We start from the raw sequence: 19295 nt of genomic DNA on the forward strand, positions 1-19295 counted from the left end.
GGTTGGTTTATTTTCCCCCATATTATTCCCAAGGAAATTGGTCTGAAAAAAAGCTACCTGGAAGCCCCCTCCAAAATTCTTATTATTTAAAATATTCATCTAGAAAACTGTCAAGCCCTGCAGCACAGGAGTGTGTGCCAGAGCTGCTGCAGAGAGAAGACACTGCATTTTCTGGCCACACAGGCTTCTCATAGTCAGTGGCATTATTTGTGAAGAAATGCAAACTTTTCAACCTCACCAGCCCCTTTCTGTGGTCACAGGGACTGCTCAAGCACCACGGGATTGTAAAGAGCATTTCACTTCATTTTAAACTATTCAAAGTTTAAAAAAAACTCTGCTGGTATGAGGCTGACAAAAGCCTTGTTTTAATGATAACACCTGAAAAAAATCCTTCTTTATGGGATAAGTCTGTGGAGCTCTCCTGCCTGGACAGTCCCAAGGCACCACACACCAAATCCTACAGAACATGAATGCAACAGCAAATCTCCAAATGTGCTGATGCTTTTTTGGCCCTAAGTATTATTTGTAGAGACATTCTTCACATAAATATTTCATTTTGCTGTCTATACACACAGCTTTTAGCATACTGATTGTCTTAATGTCAGCTCAGGCCTCTAGGTGCTTTTGCAATGCGAGCCACAGATGCAGTGAAAGCTGGAAAAATATTTATTATGAATAATTTGTGGCAAGTTTTATGATTTGTTTTGAAACCAACTCCCAAAGACTCACAATTCAGAACTGTTTGACAAACAGTGAAATAATACCAGTAAGTCCCTGGACATTATTCCAGTGTGGGCTGAGACCATGAGCTTGGAGAGTGGCTGGGGCAGTGGACAGGAGGTAAGGAAAACAATTCTTCCTGTTTGTGGAGCAGGAGATATTTCAAAGTGATCTTTCCTTTCTTTACTCTGTTTCCTTGAAAAAAGAATAAAAATATCCTTTCTTCTCTCTTCCACCATTTCTGTTTAGTACAAAAGCAAGCCAAATTCAGGGCAAGGGTTAAAAGGAGCTAAGGGTTCATTCACCTTGAACTTCACGAGTGAAGATGCTTAATTATTACAGTTAACATGGCTCTTGGACTGAAGTTATTTCTGCTGTCTGCTGCCATATTTTAGTAGAAATCCTTTAAGATAACATTAAAAATACCTTGGTGCCTCTCACTCCTCAAACACAACATCTAATTTCTGTTTGTGACCACAGCAGCTCTTTTTGTGCAGCTGTAATTGTACAACTGAGATGGCACCAACACAATTTTATCAGTTCAGCTGAAGGGTAGACAAAGAAAATCACAGAACACAGCCGTGATTTGAGTATTTTGCTTGTTTTCATTATATATTTGTTATTTCTTTTGGGTTACAGGTTTAAAGGAGAAGTGAGAACCCCACTCTCCACAGGCTGGCCGGGGTATGGAACTTGCCCCTGTGAGATTTGTTGCTGCATCACAGGAGCTGAACTGCTGAAATGTCACAAACATTTTGTCGTGATTAATAAAATGTCTGAATTGAATCAGATTTGCAACTGGAAAAGGCAGAACTCCTGTTTCCAGCCTTGGAACATTCACTGTGCTATCACTGCTGCTAATGCTGCTAAGTCCCATTTATAAAACAAAATTTGTTTGTTTCTTTAATGAACATATGGGAATTTAATTATAACAAAGCTGATGCACACAAAAATTTGCAAAGAGCATTACATATACAGTAAGAAATACACTCAGTTTCAGTTCCCCAGCTCTGCATACAGTGACATCAGATGAATTTGTATTCCATTTCTAAACTCAGACATATGTATCACAATTTCTTGTAATCAAGATATATAAAGGTTACAACCATCTGCTTCTCAGACTGCCTTGCTAAGTTATAAGACAAACCCAAGTTTTGAATTTTCATTGCATTTAAAGGGCTGATTTATTGATATTTGGGAGAGAAAAGAAAAAAAGACCTGTCCCCAAAAACAACAAAGGTCAAATCAATAGCTAAGAACAGCTATAATGGTGTTTGTGCTAAAGTGAAAACATGACTGATAAGGTTGTAAAGTTCAGCACTTGAATATTCTCTTACACCTGTGTTCCTGGGAAGGCTTTTTCCTACTGTGGAATTGGCTCAGCACTGCTCTTAACCTCACTAAGACCCAATTCAAGAAAACAAAGCAAAGCAAGTCTGCAGCAAAAGGACAAAAAAAGAACTATTAAAAAAAAGAACTATTAAAACAAACCCCCTTCTCTGAAGAACCAGTTAAAAGGAGAGCAAACTGATGTAAATCATTAACTGGGGTCATGCAGAATCAGCTCTCTCGTTAAAAAGTGGCAATTAAGAAACCAGAAAATGCCACATGAAAGGCAACCTGCGTTCCTCCCTTTGCAAAGTGCTCCCATGATATACTTTTTAAAGAATAATTACATAATTGGCCCATATGCTGCAAGGAATACAATTGGATCTTGATTTTGCTTCTGATTCCTGATTGCTGCCACAGTTAGCACTGGCAGCTCAGTGATTGAAATGTTCCTCAGACAGACAGAACACAAATGTGTACTTCTCTGAGTAACACATTTTGTTGCTAATTATTTGCCTTATGTCAGTTGATAATTTAGGAGATACAGAGGACACATTTCCCAATTAATCTCTCAGAACCCTGAAGCGTGATTTTCTCTTGTATATAACAGCTGGCATTTTCAACTACAGAAACTGAAGCAGGAATGCAAAATCCCTCCAAGATACCTTGCAAACAGTAATATTGAACATTGAAACTCCCTGTTACTGAAAACAAATCATTTCCAGCCCAAATAATGCAATTTTAGGTTAATGAAAGGGATGGACCAGCAAGGAATGAGCACTTTCTTCTCAAGAGCAGTGGAATTTGTGCTTTGAGAGGGTCACAACTCTGATGCTGAAGTGTTTCACAAACCTGAAGGGTTTCCAGCTCCAACAGGCACAATCTCCACGATGGCCACTGATAAGATTTCTAAAGCCCTGAGTAGTCACACCTCTAAAAAGTGGCTACTTTTGGTATTTGCTGCTAAAACTGATGGAGAGGGATGAGAAAAACTGTGGGGTGTGAAGAGGATTTATGCAGCTTTCTCTAAGCAAAACTCAGCCAATTTCCTTGTCTGTAAGTAGTCATTTTTGCTAGATCTAGCCAGGTTTTACCTCCAAGTGTCAATTTGATGAAGCCAGTCTGAAAATGGTTTTTATCAACTTCATAATAGAATTTCTAGTCGGGGGCAGAAAGGTGTACACACATTTTCACTCACTACAGATGAGCCTGAAACACTGAATTTCAGATTTTGTGTCCCTTTACTTCAGGCCAACTCTATGATTCTGAGTTTTCTACGTCTCCCCTGAGTGTATCAGATTCCCAGCTGGTCTGAAGGTGTCTCAGCCTCTCCTGTGGAACGTGGCCACTTTCCCAGGTGCCCCACAGTGCCTGGGGCAGGCTGTGCCTCAGGGACAAAGCAAGGTGGGAAAGAGCAGATCCAGGGGCAGGGAGAGCACCCAAACCCGTGGCTGAAGAACCTCAGCTCTTACCATTGCAATGCTGGTACTCTTCCCTTTTACAGGTAGAAAAATTGTTGTCGGAGGACATTTGCATGGCCCTTGATTTAAAAAAAAAAAAACAACAAACCAACATTTCTCTGCCTCAGTTTACACCTCAGAATGTAAATGTGATGCTCAAACACACTACATGTGCCTCAAGGTCTTCAAATGCAGATCCAGCCTGGCAGGGGTGTTACCCACGCTGAAATTTCAGGAGACAGTTTAGTTTTATCTCAGATTATTTGTTTGTTTCCCATTCTTCCCACTGTTTTAAAGTCTGGCAACCTGACCCTTTTTTTTTTTTTTTAAATTAATTTATTCTGTTGCTATGGTGACAGCTCATGGGGTCAATCAGCAGCAGAAGAGGAAGGAACACCTTCCTGTGAGCAACTGCAGAAAGGCAACAGTCTGTAGGTGCAACAATTAAGAAATTGGATTAGTTTTGAGGAAATTAATCCGTACCCTCACAGTAAGAAGTCCAAATGAGGTTTAACTCCCTACAACATTTATTTCTGTCATCAGAGTGCACGTGGCTAAGGAAATCATCGGATCCAAGCATTTGGATGCAGGTTCTCTCTCTCCCAGCCCTGGGACAGGAGGCTGCTCTGGCGGAGATGGGACAGAAGAGATGAAATTTTAAATTGCTTCTGCTCCACTTCTATCCCATTTTAGTAGGTGTGTAGTGGTGGAATGCCTGGAACTCCAATAAAATAGTGGGTGGGTGCTAAACTGAGCTGTGAACAGCAAGGAGAAATCTTTCCATGAATTCAATGGCCCCATTCATGAGGAGCTCCAGAGCAAGCCTGAGCTGGAAACTCCATTTCCCCAGAAATGGGCCAGGCCACGGGCAGAGCTTTGGCTGGAGGATTTTATTGCCATGGGGCAGGCTGAAATCCCTCCCTCTTTCATTCCACTGCCACCCCCTTTTCGTTCCATTATTTTAGACCAGGAGAAGACACAGCATCACTGACCCCAGCCAACAGCTCTCAACGCTTCAGCAGATTTTCTCCACTGGATCACTCACTTTTAGCATTCACTATTAAATGAAATCTAGTAAAATATTGAATAAAAGTTGAATACCTCTTTTTTTTTTTGTATTTTGAGACCCAAGTTTTGCACTTCTCTCATGACCTTAGGTTTCATATATTTTTCCTTAAATTTAAATATTTTACCATGCTTATTCTTGCAGACATCCTGAAGAAATAATCTGACTATTGTTTGCACTATTTTTTATGCTCACCCACTAATAATTTTCTTTTACTTTATTAATTAAATTACAATATCATTAGTGCTAACAATTTCTGAAACATTTCAAATTTCTCTGTTAAATGATTCCCTATATATTACATGGATACTTAAAATCTTAGTGCATTTTAATATTCCCTCAATATCAGCTGCTTCACAATCAAACTTTTGTTTCTTTCTTTCTTCTTAACGTGTCTGTTCAGATAACATTGTTATCACTAGTTCCTACATGCTCCTTTATTTATGAGACTTGTCTTTTTTACAGGATTAGCTCTCAAATACCATGGATTGTTCCACAAATTCTCTCACTAAGGAATGCAGTATTGTCATCCAAAAATATATCTGAAATAATATAGTTATCACAATCAAAATCTCCAGAATAAAATTCCCCCACGATCAAAGTTCTGGCTCTCTTGCAGACTTTTTTCTTCTAAATCAGCAATGCATTCTGCTATCTGCTTTTCCTAACTGCCCTCCAGGGTTTTAATAACTGGATTGCTTTATTGTTCTTATCTACGAAAGCCTTCTGATGTATCAGCCAAAGAGAGACTGATTTCACTGCAACTGCCCCACACCACCTCACACCAGCATCAAAACATTGCCTTGCTTCTTCTTGTTCCTCCCACAACAAACTGTATGGTTTTCCATGTTAAATTTTTAGTGATTTTTCTTCCTGGAGAAGCTCTGATTTCTGTTCAGCAGACTGCACTTGGCATGGCCTTCTAGATAAAATGAGGTGATTTTTCCCTTCACTTTTTCATTAGTTCTAATAGGTTAAGCATTAAGGTTGGGCTGTATCTTTATTTTCCCTTCACATCTGGCCTAGAACTGTGTGCTCCATAACTCACATCTGCCAGCTGTGTCCCCCCAGCACCCCTGGGTGGCTCTGACCAGCAGAGTGTCCCTCCCCACAGGAATGCCAAATCCCTCAAACCCTGAGCAGGTCATCTCCATCCTTCATCCTACATCCTTCATCCTCACCAGGGAAGGACTCCAGGCAGAGACTGGGGTGAGGATGAGGATGAAGGCCCTGCCAGGGACTCTGGGCAGTGCAGCTGCTGGGGCAGGGGAGGGAATGGAAGGGCACACTGCTCCAAGATGCTCTCCAGGAGCAGCAGCACTGTTCTTGCACTGCTTGGTGAGCACAGAACTCCTGGCTGGAGCCTGATGGGAGCACAGCACAAATGGTGAAAACCCCAACTGGTGTTCGAAATGATCTCATCACAGGGACTGTGTCACAGCTCCAGGTGTTAAGAGCTGTCTTTGCTGCTGGTTTTTGTCACAAAATGTGCCCATTCAATCCTCCTGTGGGGTGACTGAGAGCTCATCCCTCTTGCCAGCCAGTGGGACTACTAAACCATGGGATATACAAAGGTACCAGCCATTCATGCCCCCACTAAATCCTGCTCGTGATTTATTTCCATCACCAACATTAACAGGCCCTGCAGAGTCAAATCCCACTGAAATATCATTCATGTACTTTGGTTTGCTCCAGCTGCAGGGAGAGAAGAACTTGTGCACCCAAGTACATTAATTTTTAAAGGGATGTCTGAGGGATGGCAGGATTTGGGCTTGGTTTATTTTTGAAAAGCAGCTGTGCTGCAAAATCCAAGACCAAAATCTTGAAGATGAATACCCAGAGAGCACAAAACTGTGTGACAGTGGAAGAAGCCAAGCAAGGACAGATGAGAGAATTTTCTATTGACTCCCAGTATGAAGAATCAACTTTTTCACCTTATCTGCTGTGAAATTAATCAGATTTTCACATTATGGTAGTACAAAGAGCTACCACCTGTGTAATTTCCTGAGCTCACTGGATTTTCTTTTGTCTGGCACCTTCTGTGCTGCCCAGTGTCATTCCTGTTTTGTTCATAGGCTTTGACAGTGTGAGTACATTTTCTCTCCAGAGCAGACAGCCCCCAGCTGTAGCTTTCCACATTGTGAAGCTGACACCACACAAATCAAGATGTGCCTTAAACTTGTCCTTGAAGTGCTTCACTTCCCTCCTGACCCCTCAGCTATTCACTACAATTTCATACCAGACAAAAAGAGGGGGATTTCTAGCACCTTCCCAGCGTGTACAGCCCACAAATAAATCAAGATAGATGAATCTACAGGAGAACAGCTACAATAATATTTAATCACACCCTCAGAATTCTGCTGTCAAATATTTTCCCACAAATATTCAGGTATATAAGGAGAGTAAACATAGAAATACCCAAGATCTTGATGCAATAACTAGATATTCTTCAAAATTTTGCAACTGCATGGAGAAAAGTAACTAAAGAGGATTTTGTAGAAAGTTACTTCTGTTTGAAGTTCATTGATGCTCATTCTGGATACTTTTATTTCACCAGGCAGTAGTTTTGGGGTAGTTTTACTATTGATCATCATCTGACACAGCAGGCTGCTGAGAAAGAAGTTAAACTAACTCCAACTAATGAGCAGCAAAACTCCTCAGAGAGCAAAACTCTGGATATTCATTGTCCAGCAGTGGGCAATGTCTGAATGTCGTGGTTAAAAGTTTACAAAGATCCAATCAGAGTCATTATCCAGGCAGTATCTCATCCAATAGATAAAAAAGAGGGAATTTCACCAGTGTTGAGATGCACACCTGCTACATTAATTAATTCTGGAGAAAAGAAAATAAATAATAAGAATTGTGCAAAGGATCCTCCTTTTTACTTGATATATTTCTTTCCACCCATAGCAAATGTAATACCTTCCTTCTTTAGAGAAAATTGGCAATGTCCTGTATTAAATTAACTATTTGAGAGCAATTGAAGGCACTGATGACTGCTTCCATGTACTTTCAATCTATGTGAAACTCTTTCTAAATCGAAGCTTATTTCCCCTTTTCTGGTACTTTTCCCCCCCTAGTTCTTCAGCATTTCATCTGTTTGTCAAGTGTGGCTTGGATCTTACTATTTCCTTCCTTTCCAATGAAAATGTAATTAATTCCTGCAGGACTCAATTAAGATTTTGAGCACAAATCATGCTGCAGAGTGAGACAAGGAGGGCTGGAGCAGTGCCCAGCAGGGTCGCTGCCCCAGCCCTGAGACACAAACAGAGGCTGCTCCAGAAGCTCAGTGTCCATCCTTCACAAAGCACCCAGGGCCATTCTTTGGCTGCCTGAACATGATAAAAGTGTTCTTGTGGTGCCCCTGGGCTTTTTGGGGAGCTCAGTGCTGCCTCGGGGGTGCCCTGTGACCTCAGGAGCTGCCCTGGGATGACCAAATGTGCCTGGAGCACTCCAGCACCAGCACAGCTTGCCTTGGCTTTTCTGCTCTGGCACTGCCAGCCCCGCTGGCCAGGGAGTGTGGCAAGGCACAAATGTCCTGTGGGGGGGACTGGTACCAGCCTGAGGCATTTCCATCCTCAGGAGAACACCTCAACTTCCTTTTCCCTGCTCAGGCTGCTTCCTTTCCTGCCTTCTCACAGATGAGGTAATTTTGAAGATATTTATCCAGAAACACTGGGAGGCTCCTGACATCAGGCCAGAGAGCATCACATTTGTTAATTTGCTTTTTCCTGTTGCATAGTAACGAAATTTACAGAGATCTGTCAAAATACAGAGCTAAGTAAATATGACTTTTAATATTAAAACACTAAGATTACACAGATGAGCATTTTGAGACTTTATAGCATCACAATATTGGCAGAAACAAGGACCATCTTCTGAGAACCAGCTAATTCGCAAAAAAGAGCATGATTAGAAGTGGTCCTAAGAAAGTTTTCTTCCTGTAGATTTTAAGGAAAACAGTGTTGTCAAAGAGAGCTTGGGCTTCTCAAGAGCTTGAGAAGAATCAACTAAGTGGAATATAAGATGGAAAGACAAAAAATGGAACTTTCTGAAAGCTGGGGAAAAGCCTGAATAGCCAAGTTGAATCAAAAGAGATAAAATCTTACAGACCAGAGCAGAAATATTTGAGAACTAGATCCAAGATGAAATCCTCAGGCTACACGGGCTCCCATATGATCTGGGTAAGAAAGAGCTGGTTAATTTTCTTGAAAATTGGATTGCAAAAGCTTAACAGCTTGCAGTTGAAGATGACCCACTTTGCGTTGAAAAGGCAGACAAAAACCTTTAAAATTATAAAAGAAGGAGGAAAAAAGAGAAAAAGAAAGAAATCCTGAGTAGGAGGCAGGAGGATGCTTGGCCTCTCAGATCAGAGATACGAGGGAAGGATCCTCAAGGCAGCCCATAAGGACAGTTACCTTATCTGATACTTCATATTTCCTTTTATTTTCCTTTATTTCTTGTTCTTTCTGTCTCACAACAGCCTTGCCAAAGACCTGAGGGGCCATTTCCACTTGTGTCTCACAGGAAAGAAGGTTTCCCACCTGTTTTCCAGGCAAGACTGGGAAGTGCAGGACATGCAGTCCTGTGGCAGAAAATACACACCTGCCTCAGCCTCTCCTGGGCTTCCAAAGACATGCAGAGCACTGAAAAGTTCATACAGCTCTGAAAAGTTCCCAGCAGACGACATGGCATTCATGAGACTTCACCACCGAGTTTTAAATCTCTTTTAGAAAAAAACCTTATTGACTAAAAACTTCCCAGTCAGCTCCAGGTTTGGCTCTTCACCACTGAATATCAAATAACAGGCAACAAACATTACATTCAGAACCTGGTGATGACCACAAGTGTCCTGGTTTTTACAAACTTGCACTCTTCAGCAGCTCTGAGGACAAAGCTGAGATATTTAGTGACCCCTATGAAAACTGAAACAAGCACATCACTCTGACTTTACCTTCATCTCACAGCAATCAGCAGCCAAATTTTTTCTCTTTTTCCTTCCAAATTCCATGCTCATCCTCCCAAAACCTCCTCACACAAACCTCCCAAACCCACAACCTTTCAACAGCTTTTTCAAAGGAGTTCTGCATTCAACACCTGCTGGAACGATGCAAAGAAGCCTTTGAGGCTGTGGCATGCTGGACTGAAGGGCCAAACAAATCTGCTATTATTGCCTGAATTTCTGCTGCTATTAGAGACAGAAAGATAGAACTGTAACTTTTTATAGATAACTCTGGGAATTTCACACTTCAAGGGTTTTCCTCATATCAATTTTCTCATTCATTTCCACTTAGATAAATGAACACGGGGTTGTGCAACACCTCATAGCTGAACAGCTGCCTCCAAATTTTAATTAAAAACATTCCAAACATTATGAGTTTTCAAACTTTCCAAACCCAGGTTTTTTTGTGGTTCTGCCTGTAGTTTGTTCATCTGCTCTAGGTGCCATTCTCAATTGTTATTTGTAGATAATTTTCCCCCCACATACCACGTTATTCCATTTTTTCAGAGATGGATTGACACTGTCCATTGAAATCACTATTTACCCCATGTATTCTGTTTTAAGATATATAATTGACCTCCAGTTGGAATAGTCAATGCCCAGATTTCTTTGATAGCCTTATATAAATATATAGTCTGATTTACCACAGGGAGATTTTTATTTAAATGAAACATGTTGTTTCTCACTGTGAATGTAATGAAGGGAAAAAGAGAAGATAATTCAGCTTGAATACATAATTAGAGAGCTACTTCAATGAATTTTGAAAAGATTCTCAGACTTCTTTTGGGCTTTTTTTTGTTTCTTTTTAAAATACTTTTAAAGATTTTTGAAATGGTTAGTTGGAGAACATTGGCCTGCATTGAAAAATCTAAAATGGAGTGCATAATCTAAGGAACACAGCATTTGTGATAATTATTTGAATTTTTGTTTTTAGACTGTCAAACCAAGTGTGCTTTAAAGTAGTCTCTTGTGAGTGTATGTAATGAAATAAATTATATTTCAGCAGGTAATTTTTCAGGTGATTTGCTTGCAGCAAAACAAAATGCTCAGCTAAAAGGATAATAGAAAACCTAACGTGCTATTTCCATTTTTTAAAAAATGAGTATTGTTATGGTTAGAAACGAGTGATTTCTTTATTGGTGGCTGAAAAAACAAGGTAGTGCCATATTTCTTTCTGCTCAGACAATGCTGCATCAGGAACCTCTTGTAACATCACTTAATTGTGACTGCCAGGGTCAGAGCCCTGGGCTTTGGCCAGTTCTTTCCTTCACCTTCCAGACTGACATTCCCACTCCACAACACGCAAGAACCCCAACTCCATCTACACTGTGATACAGAGAAAGAATAAAATAACTTTTAAACTGAGTAAGGAATAAAATAACTTTTAAACGGAGTAGAACTTCTCAGATACCTCAGTGCTTGCAAGTGCAACGCACCCTTGGGTATAAATTTTTAATCCAGTTCACCAAGATCTTGCCACTCTTCACATCTACTTTTCATGCCATGATATTTGATTTCCTAAATATTTGACAAAGTTACTTCCTGGATAAAGTTTGGGTCAGAACCACAGGATTTCACATCTCTTTGTCTCTACCTCAGTTTCTGCCCAGATGTATTTGTATTCTGCAGTACCAACACCCTCCCAGTCCTTCCTGAACTCCCCTAGAAAAGCTGTTCTTCCTCCTAAACCCCCTGCATGAAATGTACTTTAAACTCAGTTTAGTCACTTAGGGCAAGTTCCTCCAGTGCAAATCAAGTCATCTCTCTCTCTAGGAGATGATAATTTTGTCCTTTCCACAGAAACACAAAGCAAATTTGGGCTGCACGGACCCAGAAGTGCTGTGAGTGGTCACAGTGGGATTTCAGCCCAGGGAGAACTGAGCTGGGCTGGGAGGAGGGAGCAGCAGGTTTGGGGCAGATGATGTGCCTGTCACCATCCTGTGCATTCACATTCTTTGGAAAAATCCCTTTGCTCAGGATTTTTCTCCTGGGAAGCTGAGAAGCCACAGAGAGAAAGAAAACAATTCTTATTTCATTTGCTTCTCCTGTGTTGTGCTCATGTGCAGAATGTGTTTAGAGAATGTTTACCCACAGGTGATTGTTTCATTAGATTCTAGTGTGAGCTGTTTTGACTTATTGGCCAATCAGTGCCAAACTGTGTAAAGACTCTAGAAACAGTCACGAGTTCTCATTATTATCTTCCTAGCATTCAGTAAGTATCCTTTCTGTATTCTTCAGTATAGTATAATACAGTATTCTTTAATACAATATAGAATTATAAAGTAATAAATTAGTCTTCTGAGAACAAAGAGTCAAATTCATCATTTCTCCCTGCCATGGGAACCTCTGCAAATACAACACCATCCCAGGGTGAGCAGCAAGTTTGGGGCAGATTTTGGTCCCTCTGCCTGTCCCCATCCTGGATAGAGCAGCAGGTTTGGGGCAGATTTTGGTCCCTCTGCCTGTCCCCATCCTGGATAGAGCAGCAGGTTTGGGGCAGATTTTGGTCCCTCTGCCTGTCCCCATCCCAGGGTGAGCAGCAGGTTTGGGGCAGATGCTGTCCCTGCTGCCTGTCCTCACCCCTGGGTGGATGGAGCTGCTGGGGAGCAGCTGAGGCAGTTCAGAGCAGCTGCTCTCCTTGTTCCTGTGCTGTGTTATCACCCAGGGCACACAGAGCTCCCAGAGCCACAACTGGAGGCACTTTTGGCCGCCCTGTGCCCATCTCCTCACCCCAACATCAGCATCCATCCTCCCTCACCCTGGGTTTGCTTCCAGCCAACCCTGGAGCACCTCAGGCACTCCTGAAATGCACAATATAGGCACTAAAAAACCCCCAAGCAACAGTGCAGCACAAAAAACCAGCACAGAATGTAAAAAAAGCAACAAAAGCCCAAAGCAAAAGCCTGGGGCTCTGAGCAGCCACCAACAGCACAGCTGAGCACTGCTGGCACTCTGCAGCTCTCACACTGCCCTGGGTCACTGTTTCCTTCCTGGACTTTGAGCCACGTCATTGGACACAAAATACAGGCAGCAGTGAGTACACGTGAGCATCACAAATTACCCAAAAGGAAACTTCCGAAAAATGCAAAGGTTTTGGGTTTTTAAAATAAATTTCTGCTTAAGCTCTAAGACTGGTGTGACAAACATCAGCAAGCCAGAGTCATCCCCTGTCCTACAGCACACAGGACAAACAGAAAACTGCAAGTACCACACCGTCAGAAAGGAAAAAGTCTGCAGAGAATTTAAAATGTTCATTCCTCAAGAAAATAAAATCACATCACAGTTTCACAAGAAGAATCCAGAGGCTTCTAAGCAGTGGAGCAATCAGCAAAATTTGAATCCAAATCAGCAAAATCAGATCATTAAAATCAATTTATATCCTTCAAGTCCTACCTTGTCTTCCTAGATCTTGATTATGCAGCTCCATCAGTGCCCTTTATACCTGCATGGGAAGAGAAGGGAGAGCAATGCTTGGTACACAAAAACTATTGCAAGTGATAAATAAGAGCTGTCAGCAGGAGTTTAATTTCAATTTAGCAGTTAAACATTTCAATTCTCTATCAGCAACACAACTAAAATTTAACTCTGAGGGGAAAATTATTTTTCTAACTTTATGGCATAGAAGAAAAATGTGTTAACTCATTCTGGTGTCATAAAACTTCTGCTGTTATAACAATCTTGGATTTTGTGTATTTTCAAGGTTTCCAAGTTGTTTTTTCCCCACACAGAAAGGATGACTCCTGTGCCTTTTGGCAACAAAGTATTTGAGATTTTACTTCAAATCAGAAAATGGTGTTTGTTGGGACAAAGCAGGAAACATCAAGACAAAGCCACCCAACAGAGTACTTTGTATCTTGTGCACTCATTTGTGTCCTGGCAAAAGGAACTCAGTTCCTACCATGACAAGAACCAACTTCCAACAAATACCATTATTAGGCACAATTTGCACCCACTTTGCAAACTGAAGAATCCACACTACGTCACAGAGTGAATGTATTAAGATACAAAATTAAGCACAATGAATAATTATCTTAATAGAAAACGTGGCTAAGCCAATCAGCACCATCAAAAAGTTACAATTTCCAGATCTCTAGAAAGCTTCCTCCTTTGTCTACAAACATTCCACTGCTGCACCAACAATAAACACAAGCTCCTTCTGCAATTTCTATTCATGCTGCTCAATTAAAATCCATTTGAAAACATCTATCAATTCAGCAGATTAGTCAAGCAAAAACATTTAAAAAAAAGGAGGAGAAGAAGCGAAATCCCGAGTTCAATAATTACAGACACAGCTCACTTTATTTTGACCAATCAGCTCTTAATCGTTTAGCCTGGTAAGACCGAAGTCAATTAGTACTTCTTTAATAGACTAATCCTTCTGCTTTTAATTGTCATATCAATAATACTGGCATATCCCTAAAGAAAAGTCAATAGTTATTACATCAACTAATTAGAATCTGACTCAAAAGGTAACTCACTGAGGGTTCTGTTCAGAAATTGCAAGTTCTTGGAACTAAAACAACTCTTCATGGGATAGGGTGGGGATAATTTTCTTCTGTGAACCCACCAAAAATGCGTGGCTCTTCTGACTATTAGAGGTGACTTTTTGATTGGCATAATGAGAAGAAAAGTAAAACAGATGGGTCTCCTGTGAAGTTGCACAGGATTCCCACTGGATAATCTAAAATGCTGACAGATAACAAAGGAGTTCCACACTTGTTATTCACTGCAGATTAAAATTTAAACATCGTCTGAGCGAGCCAAGGATTTAAACCAATTTTCCTAGTACAGAATTATAAAATAAAATAACCTGAGATGGGAAATGTCTGTTTGAGGAATCAGGTCTACTAATGACTCCAGGAAAAAAAACCAAACCAAAACTTATTTTCGCTAATGAGAGCAGGAACACTGCAAGGATGTTTTCCACTGTTCTGCTGGTGCTGAGTTTGAGAAGCTGTTGCAGGAGCAGCTCTTGGGGCAGCCGGGGGAGTTGTGTGCAGCAGCACTGTGTGTGCTCCCTGCTGCAGAGAGCCCTCCAAGCACACACAGGGAAAGATCAAACATTCCCTGTGCCATGCCAGACTCTTTAGAGAGATGCAATTGAACAAGTTGCTTTATGGATTAAAAAAAGCCCAAAATAGGGGATAGGATAGAGTTTGATATTTGAGCCTTAGCCAAAATTGCTGCTATTTTTTTAGTCCTTAAAAAAAGAATTAAAAATAATAATTTAAAATAATAAAAATTAATAAAATAATTATAATTATTACATTAAATAATAAAATATTATAAATAATAAAAACAGTAATAGAAATTAAAAATTAAATAATTTTACAAAATTAAAAAAATAATTTAAAAAATAAAAAATAAAGATTAAAATAAATTTTAATTTTTTTTTAAACTAGGAAATCTAATCTCTGAAACCCTAGGATTCATGGTTGCACTAAATCTTTACAGTAAAACTGAAAAGCAAAAAACCCCTTTGTTTCCAAAGGGAGAAGAGACAAACCAGTCATAGAATTAGTATGTCCAAATGAATGTACAATAGAGAAAAAGTGGGAGGGGAAAAAGAGCAGCAGCCATTAACAGGAGGAACAATTTTGGAGATGGATGATCAATGATGCTTTTGGAAGAACAGTAGTTTGTGGAGATTAAAGGAAACTCTGGAGTGCCTGAGCTAAATAACCCTGTATTTCAACCTGAACAGCATGAAAAGCTGAGATCCTTCTCTAGCTGCAAGTGCACTCCAAAAATATACAATACTTCCAGAGGTCAATTTATAAATAAATTATATGGATAATTTTACCGTGAACTCATACACAGATTTATTCATGGTGCTCTCATAGCAAATACACCTCAAGCTGCAATTCCAGCCTGATCAGTATCTAAGGAAACTTCTGCCTGGGACTTACAACACAGAATTGACCCTGACGAGTTTCATAAAGAAGACTAAATACACAGGAGGAAAAAAAACCCCAAAACATTAACACACACCTTCAAATATGTGCGTTCTGCATGGAATGACTTTATATGCAGTTTAACACAGGTATTTAACAGTAAATACAATTATATTCTATTTAGAGAAGATAATTTTGGCCTGATAAAACCAACCAGATGAAAGTAAAGCAAAACCATTGAGAAGCTGATGTGAAAGGAGAAGTAGAAGAACAAAACACATCACAAATGCCAGATTCTTTATGTTCTACAACAGCACGAAGTGTTGAATCACCTCTAAAGGTGAGGACAAGAGATGTACAAACTAACGAGCTCAAATTTTGGCAAAGAGAACTGCTGGGAATAGAATCTCTCTCTCCCTAGTCCTTCAGCTTCAGGGATATAAATCTCTAACATTTTTAACAGGGTTTTTTTCTAAATAATGTTGATGGTGTTACAGTTTTCAATGTATATACATATATATATATATATATATATATATATACACACACACATGAATTCACACATATTCACACACACTCTACTGGTAAGTTGGATGTTTTATCATAACAATAAATGGGAAGAGAAGCAACATTTGTGCTGTCTAGGAAAAAATAACTTTAATGCTTCTCCATACAAAATCCACCCATTTCCTTCCTGCACTCCACCACATTGTTTTCATGGTTAGAAGAGCTAAAAAGCCAGCCTAAAAATATTACATTATTGCAGCCCTGGAACAGATTGCTTAGGGAAGGTGTGAAGTTACTATCATTAGAGATCTTTTAGTATGAGTTTTGCCAGCATCTATTTGTGCTTTGATTCCATCTTGCATAAGGAGAGGGCCCAGGAGCCTCCTGAGGTCCCTCCCTCTCTGCAGCTCCACTTTTTCACTTTGTGCCAAGGAATGCAGGAGAGAAGTCAAGGGAAGTGCAATGGGATTTTTATTCATAGCAAATAATACTTATGAAAATAGAATGCAGGAGGCCTATCTATCACCTCTGTGATTTGACTACTAAACCACAATACTTCAAAGCGCATAATCTCTTCCCTCATGACCCAGTAATGCGTTCAGGAAAAACTGCAAGAGCCACAGATTTATTCCACTTCCAGGCCATGTAGTTTGTTGTACAAACCAGCCAAAGCACAATATATATTAGAATTAAACCCTGTCCACCTCTTCAGAAACGACTCCAGGAAATTCCTATCAAATCTGTCTGCTGCAGTTAGTTTTTGTGACAGAGCCATTACAGAGAAATAAAGTGTCACTGGTGAAAGGAATGTCAAGCTGCTTTGAATTGGCTAAACAGCATCTGATGTCCTCAAGGATTAGAGTGCATTCTGACCCTGCCCTGCCAATCTGTTTAGCTTCTGACGCTTCACCATATGGGGTCAGAGCGGGGATTTCTCCTGCAATGCTCAGTGACCTAGAAAAGCCCGTGGCGTTTGCAGGGCAAACACTCGCGAGGTCGCCAAGGCTTCGGCACACAGCAGAAGCCTTGGACAGATGTGTCTGCGAGGAGCCTCCTCACACTGCTCAGTGTGACTGCTCTCGGCCCTCAGTGGCCAGGAAAGCCAAATAAACACCCACCGGGGTGGGTTTCACGAGCACATGGCACTTCTTGTACCAAGGCTCCATCAGGAAATGCACAGGTTTCTGATATGGCAGGAAATGCACAGGTTTCTGATGTGGCAGGAAATGGACACAACGTTTCTGATGTCACAGGAAATGCACACATTTTTGATATCACAGGAAATGCACAGGTTTCTGATGTGGCAGGAAATGGACACAACGTTTCTGATGTCACAGGAAATGCACACATTTCTGACGTCACAGGAAATGCACACATTTCTGACATCACAGGAAATGGCCACATTCCTGATGTCACAGGAAATGGACACATTCCTGATGTCACAGGAAATGGACACGTTTCTGACATCACAGGAAATGCACACATTTCTGACATCACAGGAAATGCAAAGGTTTCTGATGTCACAGGAAGTGCACACATATCTCTGATATCAGAGGAAATGCACACAACGTTCCTGCTATCACCTTGACACTTGGACAGGGTAATTTTTCACTGATCATGGCATTTCATGAAAATCATCATGGCTTGCTAGGCTAACAATGCCTCTGGGAAAACAAAGAGGAGGTGATAAAAATGAAAAACTCCTGTCTGAGCTTGAGAACAGCATTCTGAGCAAATAGCACACTGAAGTGGCCAGTGGAAGTAAAGAAAAGGACTTCCTTGTGCTGTGGTTAACCAAGCAAACAGCAAGGTATACATTCCAAGTCAATAAACTATTGTTTGTGTGTTTCGGCAAATGCTTTACATTACAAAATTTATATCTCTGAAGGCAGGAAAAAAAACCCCAAAAGTATGCTAAGCTGAGCAAAAGAGACAAAGTTTTAAGTTTGCCAAATAAGTAAATGCAAAGAAACTGGAACAATGTAGGAGCAAAGAGGATCTCAATAAAGACATATTAATGCATTCTTTAAACTTTCAAAACTCGTGGTTTCATTGGGAGTACCAATCTAAAAATATCCAGGGTTGTAGAACTATACATAAACAATGAACAGAAGGAGCTTTGAAAGCTGGAAGGTTTTATCAAGATTTTATTTCCCTTTTTTCATAAGATAAATTGGTCTGTGCTCATGACTAATGTTCATAAATGCACAGTTTAAACCAAGAGAAACAACACAATCATTCCATTCTTTACCAACAAACGACAATGTTACTGCAACAAACCACCAAACCACACAAAAAAACTGTCTTATGGATGAGCATAGAGTTCTTCTGGTGTGCTTTAATCTGTAACATTACCATGGGAGCTGTGGAAAATGGGGAAGCAAAGAAAGGAACGTGGGGAGAGAAGCAATGCAGGGGAATCGATGGCAGATCAAGGGGTTAAACATCTCCAGAGTTCTCTGCCACAGCTGGAACACCTCAAATTATCAGAAATGCCTCAAAAGGATGCAAAGGGGTTGGGAGCACCCATCCAAGAAGGTGAATTTGGGGTGTCCACAGCCCTGTCAGAGGGAGCAGTGCCACGGGATGAAGAGGCTGTGATTAGATTTTACAGACAGTGGTGGGCGAGCGCTGAGCCCCCAGGGGATGGGAGCACTGCCTGTGCTGGGGTGAGAATTGTAATAATTGTAAACATTGTAATTGTGATTGCAGCTGGGAGTGCCTGGCCCCCACTCACCAAAGGGCTGCCAAACAAAACCCAGCGAGGGCTCCTCACGTGGGAAGTGCTCAGGTTTCTGCTGTCACAGCAAGGGCTCCTCACGTGGGAAAAGGTGAGTGAGCCACTTCAGCAGGGAAAGAAATTCTCAGCACCCACTACAGCGTTGCCTATTATGCCTCATTCTGAGAAATAATCACCTGCTTCTCTTTGTCCTCGCTCTTACATTTTCCCTGCTCCCCCCATCAAAAATATAATAAAATTGCATTTATTTGCTGATTTACAAAGTTGCTCTTCTGCACATTCACTGAGCCTCACCATTATTTACCATCCACGAGTTTCCTTCCCCATATTTTCTTTTTTTTTTTTTTTTTGCTTAGCGAAAAGGTTGACTAGAAAACAAGAATTCAATGAAATAAGAAACAAAGAGCTGGATAGCTTGGAAATGTTTTGCAAAAACATCTTGCAGCCCACACAGGCAGACTGTAAATCTTGCAGAGAAGGCTCTCACCTGTGTTATGGCAGACTCATGTGGGTATCACTGCTCTCCCTAACAAACACACCAGGAATGGAAGAACAGCCCCACTGACCTCTTTAGCTC

General features: G+C 40.7%; 2 long non-coding RNA genes across 2 annotated transcripts in view; one reads left to right on the forward strand and one right to left on the reverse strand.

Annotated features, from left to right (window-relative positions):
• LOC135304228 (uncharacterized) overlaps nt 1-19295 on the reverse strand; it is a 147185-nt gene that overhangs the window by 31560 nt on the left and 96330 nt on the right. The window contains exon 2 of the long non-coding RNA XR_010365644.1: nt 12971-13019. This is a non-coding gene — a long non-coding RNA (uncharacterized LOC135304228). The remainder of the gene's footprint in view (nt 1-12970; nt 13020-19295) is intronic.
• Nucleotides 3897-4565, forward strand: LOC135304170 (uncharacterized). The gene is made up of 3 exons (XR_010365618.1): nt 3897-3940; nt 4053-4205; nt 4475-4565. It is a non-coding gene; the product is annotated as an uncharacterized LOC135304170 (long non-coding RNA).

The sequence above is a fragment of the Passer domesticus genome, chromosome 7, assembly GCF_036417665.1.
Source record: "Passer domesticus isolate bPasDom1 chromosome 7, bPasDom1.hap1, whole genome shotgun sequence".
Lineage (NCBI taxonomy): Eukaryota > Metazoa > Chordata > Aves > Passeriformes > Passeridae > Passer > Passer domesticus.